This window comes from Paramormyrops kingsleyae, chromosome 12 (genome assembly GCF_048594095.1).
Source record: "Paramormyrops kingsleyae isolate MSU_618 chromosome 12, PKINGS_0.4, whole genome shotgun sequence".
In the NCBI taxonomy this organism is placed as follows: Eukaryota; Metazoa; Chordata; class Actinopteri; order Osteoglossiformes; family Mormyridae; genus Paramormyrops; species Paramormyrops kingsleyae.
The window spans coordinates 7,998,120-8,016,679 of NC_132808.1; the positions used below are offsets into that span (position 1 = coordinate 7,998,120).

Here is an 18,560-nt window from a genome sequence, read left to right on the forward strand (position 1 = left end):
AGGAATAATCAGAGCAAAGCTTCAGATTGGCGCTGTTTATAGAAATACACAAATGAACACGCATTTTTCCATCACCTTGCGTGCTCGTTCGACAAAGAGACAAGATCTTTTGTTTACATGTTAATAATCTGTCTCTGAAAACACCACCAAAAATTTCCAATGCCAACTATATTTCAAGTTGTCGTGGCGGGGTATTGGGTTAAGTTTTCAACCAGCAATAATCACGCCTCGGTTAAACCTCATAGGCTACGATCTTGCCACTGCGCAAAGACACCAGCAGTTGCCCAAACAGTGCGTGCCCAGTGCCACAAATCATTTATTCGTTGACGGTGTGTCATATTAAACTGCGGAATGAGTCAGATGCAGGAATAATCAGAGCAAAGCTTCAGATTGGCGCTGTTTATACAAATACAAAAATAAACGCGCATTTCTCCATCACCTTGCATGCTCGTTCGACAAAGAGACAAGATCTTTTGTTTTCATGTTAATAATCGGTCTCTGAAAAGACCACCAAAAATTGCCAATGCCAACTATATTTCAAGTTGTCGTGGCGGGGTATTGGGTTAAGTTTTCAACCAGCAATAATCACGCCTCGGTTAAACCTCATAGGCTACGATCTTGCCACTGCGCAAAGACACCAGCAGTTGCCCAAACAGTGCGTGCCCAGTGCCACAAATCATTTATTCGTTGACGGTGTGTCATATTAAACTGCGGAATGAGTCAGATGCAGGAATAATCAGAGCAAAGCTTCAGATTGGCGCTGTTTATACAAATACAAAAATAAACGCGCATTTCTCCATCACCTTGCATGCTCGTTCGACAAAGAGACAAGATCTTTTGTTTTCATGTTAATAATCGGTCTCTGAAAAGACCACCAAAAATTGCCAATGCCAACTATATTTCAAGTTGTCGTGGCGGGGTATTGGGTTAAGTTTTCAAACAGCAATAATCACGCCTCGGTTAAACCTCATAGGCTACGATCTTGCCACTGCGCAAAGACACCAGCAGTTTCCCAAACAGTGCGTGCCCAGTGCCACTAATCATTTATTCGTTGACGGTGTGTCATATTAAATTGCGGAATGAGTCAGATGCAGGAATAATCAGAGCAAAGCTTCAGATTGGCGTTGTTTATAGAAATACACAAATGAACACGCATTTCTCCATCACCTTGCGTGCTTGTTCGACAAAGAGACAAGATCTTTTGTTTTCATGTTAATAATCGGTCTCTGAAAAAACCACCAAAAATTGCCAATGCAAACTATATTTCAAGTTGTCGTGGCGGGGTATTGGGATAAGTTTTCAACCAGCAATAATCACGCCTCGCTTAAACCTCATAGGCTACGATCTTGCCACTGCGCAAAGACACCAGCAGTTGCCCAAACAGTGCGTGCCCAGTGCCACAAATCATTTATTCGTTGACGGTGTGTCATATTAAACTGCGGAATGAGTCAGATGCAGGAATAATCAGAGCAAAGCTTCAGATTGGCGCTGTTTATAGAAATACACAAATGAACACGCATTTCTCCATCACCTTACGTGCTCGTTCGACAAAGAGACAAGATCTTTTGTTTTCATGTTAATAATCGGTCTCTGAAAAGACCACCAAAAATTGCCAATGCCAACTACATTTCAAGTTGTCGTGGCGGGGTATTGGGTTAAGTTTTCAACCAGCAATAATCACGCCTCGGTTAAACCTCATAGGCTACGATCTTGCCACTGCGCAAAGACACCAGCAGTTGCCCAAACAGTGGGTGCCCAGTGCCACAAATCATTTATTCGTTGACGGTGTGTCATATTAAACTGCGGAATGAGTCAGATGCAGGAATAATCAGAGCAAAGCTTCAGATTGGCGCTGTTTATAGAAATACAAAAATAAACGCGCATTTCTCCATCACCTTGCGTGCTCGTTCGACAAAGAGACAAGATCTATTGTTTTCATGTTAATAATCGGTCTCTGAAAAGACCACCAAAAATTGCCAATGCCAACTATATTTCAAGTTGTCGTGGCGGGGTATTGGGTTAAGTTTTCAACCAGCAATAATCACGCCTCGGTTAAACCTCATAGGCTACGATCTTGCCACTGCGCAAAGACACCGGCAGTTGCCCAAACAGTGCGTGCCCAGTGCCACAAATCATTTATTCGTTGACGGTGTGTCATATTAAACTGCGGAATGAGTCAGATGCAGGAATAATCAGAGCAAAGCTTCAGATTGGCGCTGTTTATAGAAATACACAAATGAACACGCATTTCTCCATCACCTTGCGTGCTCGTTCGACAAAGAGACAAGATCTTTTGTTTTCATGTTAATAATCGGTCTCTGAAAAGACCACCAAAAATTGCCAATGCCAACTATATTTCAAGTTGTCGTGGCGGGGTATTGGGTTAAGTTTTCAACCAGCAATAATCACGCCTCGGTTAAACCTCATAGGCTACGATCTTGCCACTGCGCAAAGACACCAGCAGTTGCCCAAACAGTGCGTGCCCAGTGCCACAAATCATTTATTCGTTGACGGTGTGTCATATTAAACTGCGGAATGAGTCAGATGCAGGAATAATCAGAGCAAAGCTTCAGATTGGCGCTGTTTATAGAAATACACAAATGAACACGCATTTCTCCATCACCTTGCGTGCTCGTTCGACAAAGAGACAAGATCTTTTGTTTTCATGTTAATAATCGGTCTCTGAAAAGACCACCAAAAATTGCCAATGCAAACTATATTTCAAGTTGTCGTGGCGGGGTATTGGGTTAAGTTTTCAACCAGCAATAATCACGCCTCGGTTAAACCTCATAGGCTACGATCTTGCCACTGCGCAAAGACACCAGCAGTTGCCAAAACAGTGCGTGCCCAGTGCCACTAATCATTTATTCGTTGATGGCGTGTCATATTAAACTGCGGAATGAGTCAGATGCAGGAATAATCAGGGCAAAGCTTCAGATTGGCGCTGTTTATAAAAACACAAAAATAAACGCGCATTTCTCCATCACGTTGCGTGCTCGTTCGACAAAGAGACAAGGTCTTTTGTTTTCATGTTAATAATCGGTCTCTGAAAAGACCACCAAAAATTGCCAATGTCAACTATATTTCAAGTTGTCGTGGCGGGGTATTGGGTTAAGTTTTCAACCAGCAATAATCACGCCTCGGTTAAACCTCATAGGCTACGATCTTGCCACTGCGCAAAGACACCAGCAGTTGCCCAAACAGTGCGTGCCCAGTGCCACTAATCATTTATTCGTTGACGGTGTGTCATATTAAACTGCGGAATGAGTCAGATGCAGGAATAATCAGAGCAAAGCTTCAGATTGGCGCTGTTTATAGAAATACAAAAATAAACACGCATTTCTCCATCACCTTGCGTGCTCGTTCGACAAAGAGACAAGATCTTTTGTTTTCATGTTAATAATCGGTCTCTGAAAAGACCACCAAAAATTGCCAATGCCAACTATATTTCAAGTTGTCGTGGCGGGGTATTGGGTTAAGTTTTCAACCAGCAATAATCACGCCTCGGTTAAACCTCATAGGCTACGATCTTGCCACTGCGCAAAGACACCAGCAGTTGCCCAAACAGTGCGTGCCCAGTGCCACAAATCATTTATTCGTTGACGGTATGTCATATTAAACTGCGGAATGAGTCAGATGCAGGAATAATCAGAGCAAAGCTTCAGATTGGCGCTGTTTATAGAAATACACAAATGAACACGCATTTTTCCATCACCTTGCGTGCTCGTTCGACAAAGAGACAAGATCTATTGTTTTCATGTTAATAATCGGTCTCTGAAAAGACCACCAAAAATTGCCAATGCCAACTATATTTCAAGTTGTCGTGGCGGGGTATTGGGTTAAGTTTTCAACCAGCAATAATCACGCCTCGGTTAAACCTCATAGGCTACGATCTTGCCACTGCGCAAAGACACCGGCAGTTGCCCAAACAGTGCGTGCCCAGTGCCACAAATCATTTATTCGTTGACGGTGTGTCATATTAAACTGCGGAATGAGTCAGATGCAGGAATAATCAGAGCAAAGCTTCAGATTGGCGCTGTTTATAGAAATACACAAATGAACACGCATTTCTCCATCACCTTGCGTGCTCGTTCGACAAAGAGACAAGATCTTTTGTTTTCATGTTAATAATCGGTCTCTGAAAAGACCACCAAAAATTGCCAATGCCAACTATATTTCAAGTTGTCGTGGCGGGGTATTGGGTTAAGTTTTCAACCAGCAATAATCACGCCTCGGTTAAACCTCATAGGCTACGATCTTGCCACTGCGCAAAGACACCAGCAGTTGCCCAAACAGTGCGTGCCCAGTGCCACAAATCATTTATTCGTTGACGGTGTGTCATATTAAACTGCGGAATGAGTCAGATGCAGGAATAATCAGAGCAAAGCTTCAGATTGGCGCTGTTTATAGAAATACACAAATGAACACGCATTTCTCCATCACCTTGCGTGCTCGTTCGACAAAGAGACAAGATCTTTTGTTTTCATGTTAATAATCGGTCTCTGAAAAGACCACCAAAAATTGCCAATGCAAACTATATTTCAAGTTGTCGTGGCGGGGTATTGGGTTAAGTTTTCAACCAGCAATAATCACGCCTCGGTTAAACCTCATAGGCTACGATCTTGCCACTGCGCAAAGACACCAGCAGTTGCCCAAACAGTGCGTGCCCAGTGCCACAAATCATTTATTCGTTGACGGTATGTCATATTAAACTGCGGAATGAGTCAGATGCAGGAATAATCAGAGCAAAGCTTCAGATTGGCGCTGTTTATAGAAATACACAAATGAACACGCATTTTTCCATCACCTTGCGTGCTCGTTCGACAAAGAGACAAGATCTATTGTTTTCATGTTAATAATCGGTCTCTGAAAAGACCACCAAAAATTGCCAATGCCAACTATATTTCAAGTTGTCGTGGCGGGGTATTGGGTTAAGTTTTCAACCAGCAATAATCACGCCTCGGTTAAACCTCATAGGCTACGATCTTGCCACTGCGCAAAGACACCGGCAGTTGCCCAAACAGTGCGTGCCCAGTGCCACAAATCATTTATTCGTTGACGGTGTGTCATATTAAACTGCGGAATGAGTCAGATGCAGGAATAATCAGAGCAAAGCTTCAGATTGGCGCTGTTTATAGAAATACACAAATGAACACGCATTTCTCCATCACCTTGCGTGCTCGTTCGACAAAGAGACAAGATCTTTTGTTTTCATGTTAATAATCGGTCTCTGAAAAGACCACCAAAAATTGCCAATGCCAACTATATTTCAAGTTGTCGTGGCGGGGTATTGGGTTAAGTTTTCAACCAGCAATAATCACGCCTCGGTTAAACCTCATAGGCTACGATCTTGCCACTGCGCAAAGACACCAGCAGTTGCCCAAACAGTGCGTGCCCAGTGCCACAAATCATTTATTCGTTGACGGTGTGTCATATTAAACTGCGGAATGAGTCAGATGCAGGAATAATCAGAGCAAAGCTTCAGATTGGCGCTGTTTATAGAAATACACAAATGAACACGCATTTCTCCATCACCTTGCGTGCTCGTTCGACAAAGAGACAAGATCTTTTGTTTTCATGTTAATAATCGGTCTCTGAAAAGACCACCAAAAATTGCCAATGCAAACTATATTTCAAGTTGTCGTGGCGGGGTATTGGGTTAAGTTTTCAACCAGCAATAATCACGCCTCGGTTAAACCTCATAGGCTACGATCTTGCCACTGCGCAAAGACACCAGCAGTTGCCAAAACAGTGCGTGCCCAGTGCCACTAATCATTTATTCGTTGATGGCGTGTCATATTAAACTGCGGAATGAGTCAGATGCAGGAATAATCAGGGCAAAGCTTCAGATTGGCGCTGTTTATAAAAACACAAAAATAAACGCGCATTTCTCCATCACGTTGCGTGCTCGTTCGACAAAGAGACAAGATCTTTTGTTTTCATGTTAATAATCGGTCTCTGAAAAGACCACCAAAAATTGCCAATGTCAACTATATTTCAAGTTGTCGTGGCGGGGTATTGGGTTAAGTTTTCAACCAGCAATAATCACGCCTCGGTTAAACCTCATAGGCTACGATCTTGCCACTGCGCAAAGACACCAGCAGTTGCCCAAACAGTGCGTGCCCAGTGCCACTAATCATTTATTCGTTGACGGTGTGTCATATTAAACTGCGGAATGAGTCAGATGCAGGAATAATCAGAGCAAAGCTTCAGATTGGCGCTGTTTATAGAAATACAAAAATAAACACGCATTTCTCCATCACCTTGCGTGCTCGTTCGACAAAGAGACAAGATCTTTTGTTTTCATGTTAATAATCGGTCTCTGAAAAGACCACCAAAAATTGCCAATGCCAACTATATTTCAAGTTGTCGTGGCGGGGTATTGGGTTAAGTTTTCAACCAGCAATAATCACGCCTCGGTTAAACCTCATAGGCTACGATCTTGCCACTGCGCAAAGACACCAGCAGTTGCCCAAACAGTGCGTGCCCAGTGCCACAAATCATTTATTCGTTGACGGTATGTCATATTAAACTGCGGAATGAGTCAGATGCAGGAATAATCAGAGCAAAGCTTCAGATTGGCGCTGTTTATAGAAATACACAAATGAACACGCATTTTTCCATCACCTTGCGTGCTCGTTCGACAAAGAGACAAGATCTTTTGTTTTCATGTTAATAATCTGTCTCTGAAAACACCACCAAAAATTTCCAATGCCAACTATATTTCAAATTGTCGTGGCGGGGTATTGGGTTAAGTTTTCAACCAGCAATAATCACGCCTCGGTTAAAACTCATAGACTACGATCTTGCCACTGTGCAAAGACACCAGCAGTTGCCCAAACAGTGCGTGCCCAGTGCCACAAATCATTTATTCGTTGACGGTGTGTCATATTAAACTGCGGAATGAGTCAGATGCAGGAATAATCAGAGCAAAGCTTCAGATTGGCGCTGTTTATAGAAATACAAAAATAAACGCGCATTTCTCCATCACCTTGCGTGCTCGTTCGACAAAGAGACAAGATCTTTTGTTTTCATGTTAATAATCGGTCTCTGAAAAGACCACCAAAAATTGCCAATGCCAACTACATTTCAAGTTGTCGTGGCGGGGTATTGGGTTAAGTTTTCAACCAGCAATAATCACGCCTCGGTTAAACCTCATAGGCTACGATCTTGCCACTGCGCAAAGACACCAGCAGTTGCCCAAACAGTGGGTGCCCAGTGCCACAAATCATTTATTCGTTGACGGTGTGTCATATTAAACTGCGGAATGAGTCAGATGCAGGAATAATCAGAGCAAAGCTTCAGATTGGCGCTGTTTATAGAAATACAAAAATAAACGCGCATTTCTCCATCACCTTGCGTGCTCGTTCGACAAAGAGACAAGATCTATTGTTTTCATGTTAATAATCGGTCTCTGAAAAGACCACCAAAAATTGCCAATGCCAACTATATTTCAAGTTGTCGTGGCGGGGTATTGGGTTAAGTTTTCAACCAGCAATAATCACGCCTCGGTTAAACCTCATAGGCTACGATCTTGCCACTGCGCAAAGACACCGGCAGTTGCCCAAACAGTGCGTGCCCAGTGCCACAAATCATTTATTCGTTGACGGTGTGTCATATTAAACTGCGGAATGAGTCAGATGCAGGAATAATCAGAGCAAAGCTTCAGATTGGCGCTGTTTATAGAAATACACAAATGAACACGCATTTCTCCATCACCTTGCGTGCTCGTTCAACAAAGAGACAAGATCTTTTGTTTTCATGTTAATAATCGGTCTCTGAAAAGACCACCAAAAATTGCCAATGCCAACTATATTTCAAGTTGTCGTGGCGGGGTATTGGGTTAAGTTTTCAACCAGCAATAATCACGCCTCGGTTAAACCTCATAGGCTACGATCTTGCCACTGCGCAAAGACACCAGCAGTTGCCCAAACAGTGCGTGCCCAGTGCCACTAATCATTTATTCGTTGACGGTGTGTCATATTAAACTGCGGAATGAATCAGATGCAGGAATAATCAGAGCAAAGCTTTAGATTGGCGCTGTTTATAGAAATACACAAATGAACACGCATTTCTCCATCACCTTGCGTGCTTGTTCGACAAAGAGACAAGATCTTTTGTTTTCATGTTAATAATCGGTCTCTGAAAAGACCACCAAAAATTGCCAATGCCAACTATATTTCAAGTTGTCGTGGCGGGGTATTGGGTTAAGTTTTCAACCAGCAATAATCACGCCTCGGTTAAACCTCATAGGCTACGATCTTGCCACTGCGCAAAGACACCAGCAGTTGCCCAAACAGTGCGTGCCCAGTGCCACAAATCATTTATTCGTTGACGGTGTGTCATATTAAACTGCGGAATGAGTCAGATGCAGGAATAATCAGAGCAAAGCTTCAGATTGGCGCTGTTTATAGAAATACACAAATGAACACGCATTTCTCCATCACCTTGCGTGCTCGTTCGACAAAGAGACAAGATCTTTTGTTTTCATGTTAATAATCGGTCTCTGAAAAGACCACCAAAAATTGCCAATGCCAACTATATTTCAAGTTGTCGTGGCGGGGTATTGGGTTAAGTTTTCAACCAGCAATAATCACGCCTCGGTTAAACCTCATAGGCTACGATCTTGCCACTGCGCAAAGACACCAGCAGTTGCCCAAACAGTGGGTGCCCAGTGCCACAAATCATTTATTCGTTGACGGTGTGTCATATTAAACTGCGGAATGAGTCAGATGCAGGAATAATCAGAGCAAAGCTTCAGATTGGCGCTGTTTATAGAAATACAAAAATAAACGCGCATTTCTCCATCACCTTGCGTGCTCGTTCGACAAAGAGACAAGATCTTTTGTTTTCATGTTAATAATCGGTCTCTGAAAAGACCACCAAAAATTGCCAATGCCAACTACATTTCAAGTTGTCGTGGCGGGGTATTGGGTTAAGTTTTCAACCAGCAATAATCACGCCTCGGTTAAACCTCATAGGCTACGATCTTGCCACTGCGCAAAGACACCAGCAGTTGCCCAAACAGTGGGTGCCCAGTGCCACAAATCATTTATTCGTTGACGGTGTGTCATATTAAACTGCGGAATGAGTCAGATGCAGGAATAATCAGAGCAAAGCTTCAGATTGGCGCTGTTTATAGAAATACAAAAATAAACGCGCATTTCTCCATCACCTTGCGTGCTCGTTCGACAAAGAGACAAGATCTATTGTTTTCATGTTAATAATCGGTCTCTGAAAAGACCACCAAAAATTGCCAATGCCAACTATATTTCAAGTTGTCGTGGCGGGGTGTTGGGTTAAGTTTTCAACCAGCAATAATCACGCCTCGGTTAAACCTCATAGGCTACGATCTTGCCACTGCGCAAAGACACCGGCAGTTGCCCAAACAGTGCGTGCCCAGTGCCACAAATCATTTATTCGTTGACGGTGTGTCATATTAAACTGCGGAATGAGTCAGATGCAGGAATAATCAGAGCAAAGCTTCAGATTGGCGCTGTTTATAGAAATACACAAATGAACACGCATTTCTCCATCACCTTGCGTGCTCGTTCAATAAAGAGACAAGATCTTTTGTTTTCATGTTAATAATCGGTCTCTGAAAAGACCACCAAAAATTGCCAATGCCAACTATATTTCAAGTTGTCGTGGCGGGGTATTGGGTTAAGTTTTCAACCAGCAATAATCACGCCTCGGTTAAACCTCATAGGCTACGATCTTGCCACTGCGCAAAGACACCAGCAGTTGCCCAAACAGTGCGTGCCCAGTGCCACTAATCATTTATTCGTTGACGGTGTGTCATATTAAACTGCGGAATGAATCAGATGCAGGAATAATCAGAGCAAAGCTTTAGATTGGCGCTGTTTATAGAAATACACAAATGAACACGCATTTCTCCATCACCTTGCGTGCTTGTTCGACAAAGAGACAAGATCTTTTGTTTTCATGTTAATAATCGGTCTCTGAAAAGACCACCAAAAATTGCCAATGCCAACTATATTTCAAGTTGTCGTGGCGGGGTATTGGGTTAAGTTTTCAACCAGCAATAATCACGCCTCGGTTAAACCTCATAGGCTACGATCTTGCCACTGCGCAAAGACACCAGCAGTTGCCCAAACAGTGCGTGCCCAGTGCCACAAATCATTTATTCGTTGACGGTGTGTCATATTAAACTGCGGAATGAGTCAGATGCAGGAATAATCAGAGCAAAGCTTCAGATTGGCGCTGTTTATAGAAATACACAAATGAACACGCATTTCTCCATCACCTTGCGTGCTCGTTCGACAAAGAGACAAGATCTTTTGTTTTCATGTTAATAATCGGTCTCTGAAAAGACCACCAAAAATTGCCAATGCCAACTATATTTCAAGTTGTCGTGGCGGGGTATTGGGTTAAGTTTTCAACCAGCAATAATCACGCCTCGGTTAAACCTCATAGGCTACGATCTTGCCACTGCGCAAAGACACCAGCAGTTGCCCAAACAGTGGGTGCCCAGTGCCACAAATCATTTATTCGTTGACGGTGTGTCATATTAAACTGCGGAATGAGTCAGATGCAGGAATAATCAGAGCAAAGCTTCAGATTGGCGCTGTTTATAGAAATACAAAAATAAACGCGCATTTCTCCATCACCTTGCGTGCTCGTTCGACAAAGAGACAAGATCTTTTGTTTTCATGTTAATAATCGGTCTCTGAAAAGACCACCAAAAATTGCCAATGCCAACTACATTTCAAGTTGTCGTGGCGGGGTATTGGGTTAAGTTTTCAACCAGCAATAATCACGCCTCGGTTAAACCTCATAGGCTACGATCTTGCCACTGCGCAAAGACACCAGCAGTTGCCCAAACAGTGGGTGCCCAGTGCCACAAATCATTTATTCGTTGACGGTGTGTCATATTAAACTGCGGAATGAGTCAGATGCAGGAATAATCAGAGCAAAGCTTCAGATTGGCGCTGTTTATAGAAATACAAAAATAAACGCGCATTTCTCCATCACCTTGCGTGCTCGTTCGACAAAGAGACAAGATCTATTGTTTTCATGTTAATAATCGGTCTCTGAAAAGACCACCAAAAATTGCCAATGCCAACTATATTTCAAGTTGTCGTGGCGGGGTATTGGGTTAAGTTTTCAACCAGCAATAATCACGCCTCGGTTAAACCTCATAGGCTACGATCTTGCCACTGCGCAAAGACACCGGCAGTTGCCCAAACAGTGCGTGCCCAGTGCCACAAATCATTTATTCGTTGACGGTGTGTCATATTAAACTGCGGAATGAGTCAGATGCAGGAATAATCAGAGCAAAGCTTCAGATTGGCGCTGTTTATAGAAATACACAAATGAACACGCATTTCTCCATCACCTTGCGTGCTCGTTCAACAAAGAGACAAGATCTTTTGTTTTCATGTTAATAATCGGTCTCTGAAAAGACCACCAAAAATTGCCAATGCCAACTATATTTCAAGTTGTCGTGGCGGGGTATTGGGTTAAGTTTTCAACCAGCAATAATCACGCCTCGGTTAAACCTCATAGGCTACGATCTTGCCACTGCGCAAAGACACCAGCAGTTGCCCAAACAGTGCGTGCCCAGTGCCACTAATCATTTATTCGTTGACGGTGTGTCATATTAAACTGCGGAATGAATCAGATGCAGGAATAATCAGAGCAAAGCTTTAGATTGGCGCTGTTTATAGAAATACACAAATGAACACGCATTTCTCCATCACCTTGCGTGCTTGTTCGACAAAGAGACAAGATCTTTTGTTTTCATGTTAATAATCGGTCTCTGAAAAGACCACCAAAAATTGCCAATGCCAACTATATTTCAAGTTGTCGTGGCGGGGTATTGGGTTAAGTTTTCAACCAGCAATAATCACACCTCGGTTAAACCTCATAGGCTACGATCTTGCCACTGCGCAAAGACACCAGCAGTTGCCCAAACAGTGCGTGCCCAGTGCCACAAATCATTTATTCGTTGACGGTGTGTCATATTAAACTGCGGAATGAGTCAGATGCAGGAATAATCAGAGCAAAGCTTCAGATTGGCGCTGTTTATAGAAATACACAAATGAACACGCATTTCTCCATCACCTTGCGTGCTCGTTCGACAAAGAGACAAGATCTTTTGTTTTCATGTTAATAATCGGTCTCTGAAAAGACCACCAAAAATTGCCAATGCCAACTATATTTCAAGTTGTCGTGGCGGGGTATTGGGTTAAGTTTTCAACCAGCAATAATCACGCCTCGGTTAAACCTCATAGGCTACGATCTTGCCACTGCGCAAAGACACCAGCAGTTGCCCAAACAGTGCGTGCCCAGTGCCACAAATCATTTATTCGTTGACGGTGTGTCATATTAAACTGCGGAATGAGTCAGATGCAGGAATAATCAGAGCAAAGCTTCAGATTGGCGCTGTTTATAGAAATACACAAATGAACACGCATTTCTCCATCACCTTGCGTGCTCGTTCGACAAAGAGACAAGATCTTTTGTTTTCATGTTAATAATCGGTCTCTGAAAAGACCACCAAAAATTGCCAATGCCAACTATATTTCAAGTTGTCGTGGCGGGGTATTGGGTTAAGTTTTCAACCAGCAATAATCACGCCTCGGTTAAACCTCATAGGCTACGATCTTGCCACTGCGCAAAGACACCAGCAGTTGCCCAAACAGTGGGTGCCCAGTGCCACAAATCATTTATTCGTTGACGGTGTGTCATATTAAACTGCGGAATGAGTCAGATGCAGGAATAATCAGAGCAAAGCTTCAGATTGGCGCTGTTTATAGAAATACAAAAATAAACGCGCATTTCTCCATCACCTTGCGTGCTCGTTCGACAAAGAGACAAGATCTTTTGTTTTCATGTTAATAATCGGTCTCTGAAAAGACCACCAAAAATTGCCAATGCCAACTACATTTCAAGTTGTCGTGGCGGGGTATTGGGTTAAGTTTTCAACCAGCAATAATCACGCCTCGGTTAAACCTCATAGGCTACGATCTTGCCACTGCGCAAAGACACCAGCAGTTGCCCAAACAGTGGGTGCCCAGTGCCACAAATCATTTATTCGTTGACGGTGTGTCATATTAAACTGCGGAATGAGTCAGATGCAGGAATAATCAGAGCAAAGCTTCAGATTGGCGCTGTTTATAGAAATACAAAAATAAACGCGCATTTCTCCATCACCTTGCGTGCTCGTTCGACAAAGAGACAAGATCTATTGTTTTCATGTTAATAATCGGTCTCTGAAAAGACCACCAAAAATTGCCAATGCCAACTATATTTCAAGTTGTCGTGGCGGGGTATTGGGTTAAGTTTTCAACCAGCAATAATCACGCCTCGGTTAAACCTCATAGGCTACGATCTTGCCACTGCGCAAAGACACCGGCAGTTGCCCAAACAGTGCGTGCCCAGTGCCACAAATCATTTATTCGTTGACGGTGTGTCATATTAAACTGCGGAATGAGTCAGATGCAGGAATAATCAGAGCAAAGCTTCAGATTGGCGCTGTTTATAGAAATACACAAATGAACACGCATTTCTCCATCACCTTGCGTGCTCGTTCAACAAAGAGACAAGATCTTTTGTTTTCATGTTAATAATCGGTCTCTGAAAAGACCACCAAAAATTGCCAATGCCAACTATATTTCAAGTTGTCGTGGCGGGGTATTGGGTTAAGTTTTCAACCAGCAATAATCACGCCTCGGTTAAACCTCATAGGCTACGATCTTGCCACTGCGCAAAGACACCAGCAGTTGCCCAAACAGTGCGTGCCCAGTGCCACTAATCATTTATTCGTTGACGGTGTGTCATATTAAACTGCGGAATGAATCAGATGCAGGAATAATCAGAGCAAAGCTTTAGATTGGCGCTGTTTATAGAAATACACAAATGAACACGCATTTCTCCATCACCTTGCGTGCTTGTTCGACAAAGAGACAAGATCTTTTGTTTTCATGTTAATAATCGGTCTCTGAAAAGACCACCAAAAATTGCCAATGCCAACTATATTTCAAGTTGTCGTGGCGGGGTATTGGGTTAAGTTTTCAACCAGCAATAATCACACCTCGGTTAAACCTCATAGGCTACGATCTTGCCACTGCGCAAAGACACCAGCAGTTGCCCAAACAGTGCGTGCCCAGTGCCACAAATCATTTATTCGTTGACGGTGTGTCATATTAAACTGCGGAATGAGTCAGATGCAGGAATAATCAGAGCAAAGCTTCAGATTGGCGCTGTTTATAGAAATACACAAATGAACACGCATTTCTCCATCACCTTGCGTGCTCGTTCGACAAAGAGACAAGATCTTTTGTTTTCATGTTAATAATCGGTCTCTGAAAAGACCACCAAAAATTGCCAATGCCAACTATATTTCAAGTTGTCGTGGCGGGGTATTGGGTTAAGTTTTCAACCAGCAATAATCACGCCTCGGTTAAACCTCATAGGCTACGATCTTGCCACTGCGCAAAGACACCAGCAGTTGCCCAAACAGTGGGTGCCCAGTGCCACAAATCATTTATTCGTTGACGGTGTGTCATATTAAACTGCGGAATGAGTCAGATGCAGGAATAATCAGAGCAAAGCTTCAGATTGGCGCTGTTTATAGAAATACAAAAATAAACGCGCATTTCTCCATCACCTTGCGTGCTCGTTCGACAAAGAGACAAGATCTTTTGTTTTCATGTTAATAATCGGTCTCTGAAAAGACCACCAAAAATTGCCAATGCCAACTACATTTCAAGTTGTCGTGGCGGGGTATTGGGTTAAGTTTTCAACTAGCAATAATCACGCCTCGGTTAAACCTCATAGGCTACGATCTTGCCACTGCGCAAAGACACCAGCAGTTGCCCAAACAGTGGGTGCCCAGTGCCACAAATCATTTATTCGTTGACGGTGTGTCATATTAAACTGCGGAATGAGTCAGATGCAGGAATAATCAGAGCAAAGCTTCAGATTGGCGCTGTTTATAGAAATACAAAAATAAACGCGCATTTCTCCATCACCTTGCGTGCTCGTTCGACAAAGAGACAAGATCTATTGTTTTCATGTTAATAATCGGTCTCTGAAAAGACCACCAAAAATTGCCAATGCCAACTATATTTCAAGTTGTCGTGGCGGGGTATTGGGTTAAGTTTTCAACCAGCAATAATCACGCCTCGGTTAAACCTCATAGGCTACGATCTTGCCACTGCGCAAAGACACCGGCAGTTGCCCAAACAGTGCGTGCCCAGTGCCACAAATCATTTATTCGTTGACGGTGTGTCATATTAAACTGCGGAATGAGTCAGATGCAGGAATAATCAGAGCAAAGCTTCAGATTGGCGCTGTTTATAGAAATACACAAATGAACACGCATTTCTCCATCACCTTGCGTGCTCGTTCAACAAAGAGACAAGATCTTTTGTTTTCATGTTAATAATCGGTCTCTGAAAAGACCACCAAAAATTGCCAATGCCAACTATATTTCAAGTTGTCGTGGCGGGGTATTGGGTTAAGTTTTCAACCAGCAATAATCACGCCTCGGTTAAACCTCATAGGCTACGATCTTGCCACTGCGCAAAGACACCAGCAGTTGCCCAAACAGTGCGTGCCCAGTGCCACTAATCATTTATTCGTTGACGGTGTGTCATATTAAACTGCGGAATGAATCAGATGCAGGAATAATCAGAGCAAAGCTTCAGATTGGCGCTGTTTATAGAAATACAAAAATAAACGCGCATTTCTCCATCACCTTGCGTGCTCGTTCGACAAAGAGACAAGATCTATTGTTTTCATGTTAATAATCGGTCTCTGAAAAGACCACCAAAAATTGCCAATGCCAACTATATTTCAAGTTGTCGTGGCGGGGTATTGGGTTAAGTTTTCAACCAGCAATAATCACGCCTCGGTTAAACCTCATAGGCTACGATCTTGCCACTGCGCAAAGACACCGGCAGTTGCCCAAACAGTGCGTGCCCAGTGCCACAAATCATTTATTCGTTGACGGTGTGTCATATTAAACTGCGGAATGAGTCAGATGCAGGAATAATCAGAGCAAAGCTTCAGATTGGCGCTGTTTATAGAAATACACAAATGAACACGCATTTCTCCATCACCTTGCGTGCTCGTTCAACAAAGAGACAAGATCTTTTGTTTTCATGTTAATAATCGGTCTCTGAAAAGACCACCAAAAATTGCCAATGCCAACTATATTTCAAGTTGTCGTGGCGGGGTATTGGGTTAAGTTTTCAACCAGCAATAATCACGCCTCGGTTAAACCTCATAGGCTACGATCTTGCCACTGCGCAAAGACACCAGCAGTTGCCCAAACAGTGCGTGCCCAGTGCCACTAATCATTTATTCGTTGACGGTGTGTCATATTAAACTGCGGAATGAGTCAGATGCAGGAATAATCAGAGCAAAGCTTCAGATTGGCGCTGTTTATAGAAATACACAAATGAACACGCATTTCTCCATCACCTTGCGTGCTCGTTCGACAAAGAGACAAGATCTTTTGTTTTCATGTTAATAATCGGTCTCTGAAAAGACCACCAAAAATTGCCAATGCCAACTATATTTCAAGTTGTCGTGGCGGGGTATTGGGTTAAGTTTTCAACCAGCAATAATCACGCCTCGGTTAAACCTCATAGGCTACGATCTTGCCACTGCGCAAAGACACCGGCAGTTGCCCAAACAGTGCGTGCCCAGTGCCACAAATCATTTATTCGTTGACGGTGTGTCATATTAAACTGCGGAATGAGTCAGATGCAGGAATAATCAGAGCAAAGCTTCAGATTGGCGCTGTTTATAGAAATACACAAATGAACACGCATTTCTCCATCACCTTGCGTGCTCGTTCGACAAAGAGACAAGATCTTTTGTTTTCATGTTACTAATCGGTCTCTGAAAAGACCACCAAAAATTGCCAATGCCAACTATATTTCAAGTTGTCGTGGCGGGGTATTGGGTTAAGTTTTCAACCAGCAATAATCACGCCTCGGTTAAACCTCATAGGCTACGATCTTGCCACTGCGCAAAGACACCGGCAGTTGCCCAAACAGTGCGTGCCCAGTGCCACAAATCATTTATTCGTTGACGGTGTGTCATATTAAACTGCGGAATGAGTCAGATGCAGGAATAATCAGAGCAAAGCTTCAGATTGGCGCTGTTTATAGAAATACACAAATGAACACGCATTTCTCCATCACCTTGCGTGCTCGTTCGACAAAGAGACAAGATCTTTTGTTTTCATGTTAATAATCGGTCTCTGAAAAGACCACCAAAAATTGCCAATGCCAACTATATTTCAAGTTGTCGTGGCGGGGTATTGGGTTAAGTTTTCAACCAGCAATAATCACGCCTCGGTTAAACCTCATAGGCTACGATCTTGCCACTGCGCAAAGACACCAGCAGTTGCCCAAACAGTGCGTGCCCAGTGCCACTAATCATTTATTCGTTGACGGTGTGTCATATTAAACTGCGGAATGAATCAGATGCAGGAATAATCAGAGCAAAGCTTTAGATTGGCGCTGTTTATAGAAATACACAAATGAACACGCATTTCTCCATCACCTTGCGTGCTTGTTCGACAAAGAGACAAGATCTTTTGTTTTCATGTTAATAATCGGTCTCTGAAAAGACCACCAAAAATTGCCAATGCCAACTATATTTCAAGTTGTCGTGGCGGGGTATTGGGTTAAGTTTTCAACCAGCAATAATCACGCCTCGGTTAAACCTCATAGGCTACGATCTTGCCACTGCGCAAAGACACCGGCAGTTGCCCAAACAGTGCGTGCCCAGTGCCACAAATCATTTATTCGTTGACGGTGTGTCATATTAAACTGCGGAATGAGTCAGATGCAGGAATAATCAGAGCAAAGCTTCAGATTGGCGCTGTTTATAGAAATACACAAATGAACACGCATTTCTCCATCACCTTGCGTGCTCGTTCGACAAAGAGACAAGATCTTTTGTTTTCATGTTAATAATCGGTCTCTGAAAAGACCACCAAAAATTGCCAATGCCAACTATATTTCAAGTTGTCGTGGCGGGGTATTGGGTTAAGTTTTCAACCAGCAATAATCACGCCTCGGTTAAACCTCATAGGCTACGATCTTGCCACTGCGCAAAGACACCAGCAGTTGCCCAAACAGTGCGTGCCCAGTGCCACTAATCATTTATTCGTTGACGGTGTGTCATATTAAACTGCGGAATGAATCAGATGCAGGAATAATCAGAGCAAAGCTTTAGATTGGCGCTGTTTATAGAAATACACAAATGAACACGCATTTCTCCATCACCTTGCGTGCTTGTTCGACAAAGAGACAAGATCTTTTGTTTTCATGTTAATAATCGGTCTCTGAAAAGACCACCAAAAATTGCCAATGCCAACTATATTTCAAGTTGTCGTGGCGGGGTATTGGGTTAAGTTTTCAACCAGCAATAATCACGCCTCGGTTAAACCTCATAGGCTACGATCTTGCCACTGCGCAAAGACACCGGCAGTTGCCCAAACAGTGCGTGCCCAGTGCCACAAATCATTTATTCGTTGACGGTGTGTCATATTAAACTGCGGAATGAGTCAG

At 43.1% G+C, this 18,560-nt stretch overlaps 51 non-coding genes across 51 annotated transcripts; all 51 read right to left on the reverse strand.

The window, feature by feature from the left end:
• Positions 1-129: 129 nt before the first annotated feature.
• LOC140577926 (U4 spliceosomal RNA) lies at positions 130-272 on the reverse strand. Its single transcript, XR_011982058.1, has one exon. It is a non-coding gene; the product is annotated as a U4 spliceosomal RNA (small nuclear RNA).
• Positions 273-495: 223 nt separating this feature from the next.
• Positions 496-636, reverse strand: LOC140577793 (U4 spliceosomal RNA). The gene has a single exon (XR_011981925.1). It is a non-coding gene; the product is annotated as a U4 spliceosomal RNA (small nuclear RNA).
• A 223-nt stretch (positions 637-859) lies between these two features.
• On the reverse strand, positions 860-1,000 carry LOC140577891 (U4 spliceosomal RNA). The gene has a single exon (XR_011982023.1). It is a non-coding gene; the product is annotated as a U4 spliceosomal RNA (small nuclear RNA).
• Positions 1,001-1,223: 223 nt separating this feature from the next.
• On the reverse strand, positions 1,224-1,364 carry LOC140577934 (U4 spliceosomal RNA). The gene has a single exon (XR_011982066.1). It is a non-coding gene; the product is annotated as a U4 spliceosomal RNA (small nuclear RNA).
• A 223-nt stretch (positions 1,365-1,587) lies between these two features.
• LOC140577863 (U4 spliceosomal RNA) lies at positions 1,588-1,728 on the reverse strand. Its single transcript, XR_011981995.1, has one exon. It is a non-coding gene; the product is annotated as a U4 spliceosomal RNA (small nuclear RNA).
• Positions 1,729-1,951: 223 nt separating this feature from the next.
• On the reverse strand, positions 1,952-2,092 carry LOC140577794 (U4 spliceosomal RNA). Its single transcript, XR_011981926.1, has one exon. It is a non-coding gene; the product is annotated as a U4 spliceosomal RNA (small nuclear RNA).
• Positions 2,093-2,315: 223 nt separating this feature from the next.
• LOC140577795 (U4 spliceosomal RNA) lies at positions 2,316-2,456 on the reverse strand. Its single transcript, XR_011981927.1, has one exon. It is a non-coding gene; the product is annotated as a U4 spliceosomal RNA (small nuclear RNA).
• A 223-nt stretch (positions 2,457-2,679) lies between these two features.
• LOC140577898 (U4 spliceosomal RNA) lies at positions 2,680-2,820 on the reverse strand. The gene has a single exon (XR_011982030.1). It is a non-coding gene; the product is annotated as a U4 spliceosomal RNA (small nuclear RNA).
• Positions 2,821-3,043: 223 nt separating this feature from the next.
• LOC140577875 (U4 spliceosomal RNA) lies at positions 3,044-3,184 on the reverse strand. Its single transcript, XR_011982007.1, has one exon. It is a non-coding gene; the product is annotated as a U4 spliceosomal RNA (small nuclear RNA).
• A 223-nt stretch (positions 3,185-3,407) lies between these two features.
• On the reverse strand, positions 3,408-3,548 carry LOC140577796 (U4 spliceosomal RNA). Its single transcript, XR_011981928.1, has one exon. It is a non-coding gene; the product is annotated as a U4 spliceosomal RNA (small nuclear RNA).
• A 223-nt stretch (positions 3,549-3,771) lies between these two features.
• LOC140577797 (U4 spliceosomal RNA) lies at positions 3,772-3,912 on the reverse strand. The gene has a single exon (XR_011981929.1). It is a non-coding gene; the product is annotated as a U4 spliceosomal RNA (small nuclear RNA).
• Positions 3,913-4,135: 223 nt separating this feature from the next.
• LOC140577798 (U4 spliceosomal RNA) lies at positions 4,136-4,276 on the reverse strand. Its single transcript, XR_011981930.1, has one exon. It is a non-coding gene; the product is annotated as a U4 spliceosomal RNA (small nuclear RNA).
• Positions 4,277-4,499: 223 nt separating this feature from the next.
• Positions 4,500-4,640, reverse strand: LOC140577899 (U4 spliceosomal RNA). The gene has a single exon (XR_011982031.1). It is a non-coding gene; the product is annotated as a U4 spliceosomal RNA (small nuclear RNA).
• Positions 4,641-4,863: 223 nt separating this feature from the next.
• LOC140577799 (U4 spliceosomal RNA) lies at positions 4,864-5,004 on the reverse strand. The gene has a single exon (XR_011981931.1). It is a non-coding gene; the product is annotated as a U4 spliceosomal RNA (small nuclear RNA).
• Positions 5,005-5,227: 223 nt separating this feature from the next.
• On the reverse strand, positions 5,228-5,368 carry LOC140577800 (U4 spliceosomal RNA). The gene has a single exon (XR_011981932.1). It is a non-coding gene; the product is annotated as a U4 spliceosomal RNA (small nuclear RNA).
• Positions 5,369-5,591: 223 nt separating this feature from the next.
• On the reverse strand, positions 5,592-5,732 carry LOC140577900 (U4 spliceosomal RNA). The gene has a single exon (XR_011982032.1). It is a non-coding gene; the product is annotated as a U4 spliceosomal RNA (small nuclear RNA).
• A 223-nt stretch (positions 5,733-5,955) lies between these two features.
• Positions 5,956-6,096, reverse strand: LOC140577876 (U4 spliceosomal RNA). The gene has a single exon (XR_011982008.1). It is a non-coding gene; the product is annotated as a U4 spliceosomal RNA (small nuclear RNA).
• Positions 6,097-6,319: 223 nt separating this feature from the next.
• Positions 6,320-6,460, reverse strand: LOC140577801 (U4 spliceosomal RNA). Its single transcript, XR_011981933.1, has one exon. It is a non-coding gene; the product is annotated as a U4 spliceosomal RNA (small nuclear RNA).
• Positions 6,461-6,681: 221 nt separating this feature from the next.
• Positions 6,682-6,824, reverse strand: LOC140577937 (U4 spliceosomal RNA). Its single transcript, XR_011982069.1, has one exon. It is a non-coding gene; the product is annotated as a U4 spliceosomal RNA (small nuclear RNA).
• Positions 6,825-7,047: 223 nt separating this feature from the next.
• LOC140577864 (U4 spliceosomal RNA) lies at positions 7,048-7,188 on the reverse strand. The gene has a single exon (XR_011981996.1). It is a non-coding gene; the product is annotated as a U4 spliceosomal RNA (small nuclear RNA).
• A 223-nt stretch (positions 7,189-7,411) lies between these two features.
• LOC140577803 (U4 spliceosomal RNA) lies at positions 7,412-7,552 on the reverse strand. The gene has a single exon (XR_011981934.1). It is a non-coding gene; the product is annotated as a U4 spliceosomal RNA (small nuclear RNA).
• A 223-nt stretch (positions 7,553-7,775) lies between these two features.
• Positions 7,776-7,916, reverse strand: LOC140577804 (U4 spliceosomal RNA). The gene has a single exon (XR_011981935.1). It is a non-coding gene; the product is annotated as a U4 spliceosomal RNA (small nuclear RNA).
• A 223-nt stretch (positions 7,917-8,139) lies between these two features.
• Positions 8,140-8,280, reverse strand: LOC140577806 (U4 spliceosomal RNA). The gene has a single exon (XR_011981937.1). It is a non-coding gene; the product is annotated as a U4 spliceosomal RNA (small nuclear RNA).
• A 223-nt stretch (positions 8,281-8,503) lies between these two features.
• LOC140577807 (U4 spliceosomal RNA) lies at positions 8,504-8,644 on the reverse strand. The gene has a single exon (XR_011981939.1). It is a non-coding gene; the product is annotated as a U4 spliceosomal RNA (small nuclear RNA).
• A 223-nt stretch (positions 8,645-8,867) lies between these two features.
• Positions 8,868-9,008, reverse strand: LOC140577865 (U4 spliceosomal RNA). The gene has a single exon (XR_011981997.1). It is a non-coding gene; the product is annotated as a U4 spliceosomal RNA (small nuclear RNA).
• Positions 9,009-9,231: 223 nt separating this feature from the next.
• On the reverse strand, positions 9,232-9,372 carry LOC140577873 (U4 spliceosomal RNA). The gene has a single exon (XR_011982005.1). It is a non-coding gene; the product is annotated as a U4 spliceosomal RNA (small nuclear RNA).
• Positions 9,373-9,595: 223 nt separating this feature from the next.
• Positions 9,596-9,736, reverse strand: LOC140577808 (U4 spliceosomal RNA). Its single transcript, XR_011981940.1, has one exon. It is a non-coding gene; the product is annotated as a U4 spliceosomal RNA (small nuclear RNA).
• Positions 9,737-9,959: 223 nt separating this feature from the next.
• LOC140577809 (U4 spliceosomal RNA) lies at positions 9,960-10,100 on the reverse strand. The gene has a single exon (XR_011981941.1). It is a non-coding gene; the product is annotated as a U4 spliceosomal RNA (small nuclear RNA).
• Positions 10,101-10,323: 223 nt separating this feature from the next.
• On the reverse strand, positions 10,324-10,464 carry LOC140577810 (U4 spliceosomal RNA). The gene has a single exon (XR_011981942.1). It is a non-coding gene; the product is annotated as a U4 spliceosomal RNA (small nuclear RNA).
• Positions 10,465-10,687: 223 nt separating this feature from the next.
• LOC140577867 (U4 spliceosomal RNA) lies at positions 10,688-10,828 on the reverse strand. Its single transcript, XR_011981999.1, has one exon. It is a non-coding gene; the product is annotated as a U4 spliceosomal RNA (small nuclear RNA).
• A 223-nt stretch (positions 10,829-11,051) lies between these two features.
• Positions 11,052-11,192, reverse strand: LOC140577811 (U4 spliceosomal RNA). The gene has a single exon (XR_011981943.1). It is a non-coding gene; the product is annotated as a U4 spliceosomal RNA (small nuclear RNA).
• Positions 11,193-11,415: 223 nt separating this feature from the next.
• Positions 11,416-11,556, reverse strand: LOC140577812 (U4 spliceosomal RNA). Its single transcript, XR_011981944.1, has one exon. It is a non-coding gene; the product is annotated as a U4 spliceosomal RNA (small nuclear RNA).
• Positions 11,557-11,779: 223 nt separating this feature from the next.
• On the reverse strand, positions 11,780-11,920 carry LOC140577887 (U4 spliceosomal RNA). The gene has a single exon (XR_011982019.1). It is a non-coding gene; the product is annotated as a U4 spliceosomal RNA (small nuclear RNA).
• Positions 11,921-12,143: 223 nt separating this feature from the next.
• On the reverse strand, positions 12,144-12,284 carry LOC140577813 (U4 spliceosomal RNA). Its single transcript, XR_011981945.1, has one exon. It is a non-coding gene; the product is annotated as a U4 spliceosomal RNA (small nuclear RNA).
• A 223-nt stretch (positions 12,285-12,507) lies between these two features.
• On the reverse strand, positions 12,508-12,648 carry LOC140577814 (U4 spliceosomal RNA). Its single transcript, XR_011981946.1, has one exon. It is a non-coding gene; the product is annotated as a U4 spliceosomal RNA (small nuclear RNA).
• Positions 12,649-12,871: 223 nt separating this feature from the next.
• LOC140577868 (U4 spliceosomal RNA) lies at positions 12,872-13,012 on the reverse strand. The gene has a single exon (XR_011982000.1). It is a non-coding gene; the product is annotated as a U4 spliceosomal RNA (small nuclear RNA).
• Positions 13,013-13,235: 223 nt separating this feature from the next.
• On the reverse strand, positions 13,236-13,376 carry LOC140577815 (U4 spliceosomal RNA). Its single transcript, XR_011981947.1, has one exon. It is a non-coding gene; the product is annotated as a U4 spliceosomal RNA (small nuclear RNA).
• Positions 13,377-13,599: 223 nt separating this feature from the next.
• On the reverse strand, positions 13,600-13,740 carry LOC140577817 (U4 spliceosomal RNA). Its single transcript, XR_011981949.1, has one exon. It is a non-coding gene; the product is annotated as a U4 spliceosomal RNA (small nuclear RNA).
• A 223-nt stretch (positions 13,741-13,963) lies between these two features.
• Positions 13,964-14,104, reverse strand: LOC140577888 (U4 spliceosomal RNA). Its single transcript, XR_011982020.1, has one exon. It is a non-coding gene; the product is annotated as a U4 spliceosomal RNA (small nuclear RNA).
• A 223-nt stretch (positions 14,105-14,327) lies between these two features.
• On the reverse strand, positions 14,328-14,468 carry LOC140577818 (U4 spliceosomal RNA). Its single transcript, XR_011981950.1, has one exon. It is a non-coding gene; the product is annotated as a U4 spliceosomal RNA (small nuclear RNA).
• Positions 14,469-14,691: 223 nt separating this feature from the next.
• Positions 14,692-14,832, reverse strand: LOC140577860 (U4 spliceosomal RNA). The gene has a single exon (XR_011981992.1). It is a non-coding gene; the product is annotated as a U4 spliceosomal RNA (small nuclear RNA).
• A 223-nt stretch (positions 14,833-15,055) lies between these two features.
• LOC140577819 (U4 spliceosomal RNA) lies at positions 15,056-15,196 on the reverse strand. Its single transcript, XR_011981951.1, has one exon. It is a non-coding gene; the product is annotated as a U4 spliceosomal RNA (small nuclear RNA).
• Positions 15,197-15,419: 223 nt separating this feature from the next.
• Positions 15,420-15,560, reverse strand: LOC140577820 (U4 spliceosomal RNA). The gene has a single exon (XR_011981952.1). It is a non-coding gene; the product is annotated as a U4 spliceosomal RNA (small nuclear RNA).
• Positions 15,561-15,783: 223 nt separating this feature from the next.
• On the reverse strand, positions 15,784-15,924 carry LOC140577821 (U4 spliceosomal RNA). The gene has a single exon (XR_011981953.1). It is a non-coding gene; the product is annotated as a U4 spliceosomal RNA (small nuclear RNA).
• A 223-nt stretch (positions 15,925-16,147) lies between these two features.
• On the reverse strand, positions 16,148-16,288 carry LOC140577822 (U4 spliceosomal RNA). The gene has a single exon (XR_011981954.1). It is a non-coding gene; the product is annotated as a U4 spliceosomal RNA (small nuclear RNA).
• A 223-nt stretch (positions 16,289-16,511) lies between these two features.
• On the reverse strand, positions 16,512-16,652 carry LOC140577823 (U4 spliceosomal RNA). The gene has a single exon (XR_011981955.1). It is a non-coding gene; the product is annotated as a U4 spliceosomal RNA (small nuclear RNA).
• Positions 16,653-16,875: 223 nt separating this feature from the next.
• LOC140577824 (U4 spliceosomal RNA) lies at positions 16,876-17,016 on the reverse strand. The gene has a single exon (XR_011981956.1). It is a non-coding gene; the product is annotated as a U4 spliceosomal RNA (small nuclear RNA).
• Positions 17,017-17,239: 223 nt separating this feature from the next.
• Positions 17,240-17,380, reverse strand: LOC140577825 (U4 spliceosomal RNA). The gene has a single exon (XR_011981957.1). It is a non-coding gene; the product is annotated as a U4 spliceosomal RNA (small nuclear RNA).
• A 223-nt stretch (positions 17,381-17,603) lies between these two features.
• Positions 17,604-17,744, reverse strand: LOC140577826 (U4 spliceosomal RNA). Its single transcript, XR_011981958.1, has one exon. It is a non-coding gene; the product is annotated as a U4 spliceosomal RNA (small nuclear RNA).
• Positions 17,745-17,967: 223 nt separating this feature from the next.
• Positions 17,968-18,108, reverse strand: LOC140577828 (U4 spliceosomal RNA). The gene has a single exon (XR_011981960.1). It is a non-coding gene; the product is annotated as a U4 spliceosomal RNA (small nuclear RNA).
• A 223-nt stretch (positions 18,109-18,331) lies between these two features.
• Positions 18,332-18,472, reverse strand: LOC140577829 (U4 spliceosomal RNA). The gene has a single exon (XR_011981961.1). It is a non-coding gene; the product is annotated as a U4 spliceosomal RNA (small nuclear RNA).
• Positions 18,473-18,560: the final 88 nt, after the last annotated feature.